The following is a 4,477-nucleotide window of genomic DNA, read 5'->3' as shown; positions in this document are numbered from 1 at the left end:
ATCAATAAGCATTTAGCAATAAATAAAATTTACATGTGATAGCAGAAAGTTTTTGAATCATTAACAAAAGTAAGTATAAACATCAGTGAAAACAATTTGATAATTATTAATTCATACTATTTCCTAATCAAGACAATGAATGTAATATGAAAAAAGTAAATTAAAACTCCCATGTATGCATGTATGTACTTTAAATTAAACTCAAAGAGTGCAAAAAATAAAAATAACAAATTGAAAATACCAACGGCCATCATCCAGCATATCTGCACATTGAGAAGGACTATAGACCACCTCAGAATCATCGGGTAATGTTAATTTAACTCTCAATCTGTCACTATTCATAATCCGGAACTTTTTATATAGTCATCTATTTTGCAATTAAGAGAGCTAATTTCATTTCTCAACATAGTCTCAAATCCGGACCGAGGATCATTATTACAACAGGTACAAGTAAAAGATAACCTGCTATCCTTCAAAGCTGAAAGAACCTTTTCAGGAATCTTGGCGCATGTAATGTGAAACCACAGGGCACATTCTTTACATTGAATGCTAGTTTGGTTCTTGTTAATGTTATCATTGCAGGATCCGCATTTAAAAGTTTTAGTTGGAGGCGACATTTTATATTTTAGTTGCTGTAAGTAAACAAAAGTAAATTTGGCAACAAAGCAAATGAACAACAGCAAGCAGCAACATACAGCACCAGTACACTTCCACTTATTAACCAGTGAACAACAGTTCAATTTAAATAATTATATTTAATATTAAAAAAGCACTAAATTTTTTAAATAAATAAATGCAAAAAGTACTTCTTAATTTATCTTTAGCAAGAAACTAAGTTAATTTTATCAGCAAATGATCAGCTGCAGAAAAAAACACTTCTACTCAGGCATGAAGTTGCCAGATTTGAATATTCTCAGAAAATAGCTATTTTAAAATAGAATCTTTATTAGATCTTGAATGAATATCTACGATGTCACATTTGTATGCAGAATAAAAACTACTGAACAAAAACCGCTTCTAAAATAGGGAAAATAATATATTCATATTATATGTTCACTAAAATTCGAATTTTAAATCGGCTGTGGTTCCAGCACATATTTTATATTTACCATTTACAAATTCTGAATTTTTTTTAATTAGAAGAAGACGTGGATATTTTAATAAGTAAAATTATTTGGGTATCTGCTTTGTACATCTAACGATATTTGACCTTTATTTCTTCAGATTTAATAAGTGGTGTCTAAATTTAGCCAAAACTTTAGTGTGGATGAATAAAAGCTAATGAATAAATGTTATGAATTAAATGTGATCTGAATGCATTTTAAGTATATTTAACTGAAATAATTAATTTTATTATCGTATTTTTAAAATTGGTGAATTTGAATATTTGTATATGTAAACATTGTCATGTTAGTTATTTACACGTCTAGTGTTTTCGTTTTATTTTACCATTTACACGTCTAGTGTTACCATCTTTATACATTAATTACTTGTAAAGTGTAAACCATGTCTTTAGTTACATTTTGATATTACATTGCAACATTGTTACTTTGATACAGCGATTCGACTGCGAATTGTGTAAGTTAGTTTTTAGAATTAGAATAATATTTGAATTAATGTATTTCTAAACTCGTTTAGATAATAAAACCTACCAACCTACCTATCTACCAACAAATTTAAGAGAAAGTAAATCAGTCTGTGTACTTATTCACTTAGCGTTTTATTATAATTCTTATGAGAGTGTTACAGCCGTAACGTATGAATTGCAGCCGCAATAACAATTTTTTATTATACAATTATTGGAATTGTATGCCTTTTCTGGAAAGTTTGATCTATAAAATTACTGCCGCCGTATGTCTTCCGATCCCCGTCGAAGTGGTCGATTAAATAAGATGTCTCAAGAGAAGACCCCAAGAACACGTGAAGCCAGCGTTGATCCACCTGCCGCTAGTACAGATAATGCCGAGTTGTCACATAGTGAAGATGATCATGAAAAGACTGTTGTACAAAGCGATGCCATTGCGGAAATGAGAGAAGAAATTCGAATATTAAAAATGTCGTTGGAAATGTTCATGAAAAATTCTGCCTCTCAACCATCGTACAAAGCCCCTACACCAAATTTTCTCCCAGGAACGAGTACAGACTTACCTCACTCAAACACAACGCCTACATCATCTTCGACGTATCCTGCCACAGACCATAAGCCATTGCCAGCGCAAAACACACATATACCACCATCGCCTCAGTATACCTTTACGCCGTCTCATCACACAGCATATATGTCGCCTCATTTAACGCAGCCTTTACCGTCTACTATGTCACGTTCAACAACATCAAATCCTTTGAATGCTCTAGGAGTTACAACTACACCATTGCCTGCGGATCAGCCTACTCTGCACCCTTTTCGTAAATTGTATGACCTGCCTGAATTTAGTGGACAGCCGGAACAATGGCCAATGTTTGCCGTGTCTTATAGGGAAACTACTCAGCACTACAATTATACCAAATTGGAAAATTTGTTCCGTTTGCAAAAGGCCTTAAAGGGTAATGCCAAGGCAAAAGTGGAAGCTTACCTTATTCACCCCGAAAGTGTAGATCAGGTGATGAATACTCTTGAATTTTATTATGGCCGTCCGCATATTATGATTCGTAGTCAAATTGCTAAAGTAAGAGCATTCCCTGCCATTTCGGGAAGAAAAATATCGGATATTGTAAATTTTTCTTCCATGGTCGCAAATCTTACCATATTTTTAGAGAATGCTGGAGCCACACAATATCTGTTAAATCCGACATTACTCGAAGAACTCGTAAATAAGTTACCTCTTACAAGGCGTGAGGAATGGGTGAAATATTCATTGCACAACTTGGGCCAATACCCAACAGTAAGACAGTTTAGTGAGTGGCTGCATAATATTGCTACTTACATATCAATGGCAACCGAAATGGATCCGAGTAGCGATGAAGTTGTGAAGAACAAAGTAAACAAATTTAAGCCAGCACTAGCTATCACAGTCGACGACCGCAGTCAGTTAGGATGCCTGATGTGCCATGTTAATCATCATCTTAGCTAATGTACAAAATTTAGGAATATGTCTACAGCACAAAGATGGAAATTTGTGAAAGAGAATCGGTTGTGTTTTGGTTGCTTATTACCTGGTCACAGTTCCTTTCAATGCAACTCTCGCCGTCAATGTTGTATATCAGAATGTGGCAGATATCATAATCGTTTGCTTCACGAAAAAGGGATCAAAACAAATAACAATAATAATAAGACAAATAAGCAATCGATTACAGCTGTTAGTGGTGATACAGCAGAAACACCCGAACAGAATGAAAGCGATAGCGTATCAGTAACGACAATTATAAAAAGCAGCTTAGGAAAGAAAACGTTATTTAAGTATTTGCCAGTACGATTGAGGGGTCCAAATGGTAGCGTGGATATAGTAGCTTTTATTGATGATGGATCGAAAGTTTCACTACTAGAAGAAGACATTGCTAAGGAAATTGGTTTAGAGGGACCAACCACTAATTTATCGCTGGGATGGATAGGTGGAAAAAGGTCAAACGAGATGTCAATGAAAGTAGAATTTGAAATTTGTAATGTTAATGATAACAATAGTAGCTTTCATATGAAGAATGTTAGAACAACAAAGCATTTAAAATTGCCGCCACAAAGTTTACAACTTCAAGCATTTAAAGAGAAGTTTTCCAAACTTAAAGAATTTGTCATTGATGAATATTATGAAATAATACCGAAGTTGCTCATTGGTTTGCCTCACGTAAGACTGGTTCGTCCTCAACGGCTGATAAATTTGGACGAAAGTTTTTCTGTACATAGAACAGTTTTGGGAAATATTCTGTTTGGTTCCAATGAGGATAGCATTGAATCCAATCATGTGTTTCTGATTGAATGTGACACTATGGATGACATCAGACAACAGGTGTCAGAATATTTTACATTAGAAAGTTTTGGGATGAAACCAGTAAATCCTATTATTTCTAATGATAATTTGAGAGCCGAAAAAATATTGAAGGATACCACTGTTCTGAAAGGACTACAATATGAAACTGGTCTGTTATGGAGACTGGATAAATATAATTTTAAGGACACTTATTCACTAGCCTATAAACGTTTACTAGGTGCCGAATGTAAGATGAAAAAAGATAATGATCTGGCTGAATGGTATAAAAATAAGATAGAAGAATATGTATTAAAAGGGTATGCCAGAAAATTATCAGAGGAAGAAGTCTCCATTGAAACAGATCGCACATGGTATTTGCCCCATTTCGTAATTACAAACGTTAATAAAGGTAATAAGAGACGACTGGTCTTTGATGCAGCGGCTATAGCAGAAGGTGAATCATTTAACTCGAGATTGCTAAAAGGTCCAGCTACATATCAACCCAAGCCGTTACTTTCAATTTTGTTTAAGTTTCGTCAGAGGAAGATTGGAGTTTGTGGCGACATACGTGAGAT

This window comes from Lucilia sericata, unplaced genomic scaffold (genome assembly GCF_015586225.1).
Source record: "Lucilia sericata isolate MDLA Ls3-8-SP2 unplaced genomic scaffold, ASM1558622v1 Contig000225F_arrow, whole genome shotgun sequence".
Classification (NCBI taxonomy): domain Eukaryota; kingdom Metazoa; phylum Arthropoda; class Insecta; order Diptera; family Calliphoridae; genus Lucilia; species Lucilia sericata.
Note: the sequence above shows the minus strand (reverse complement) of the source record.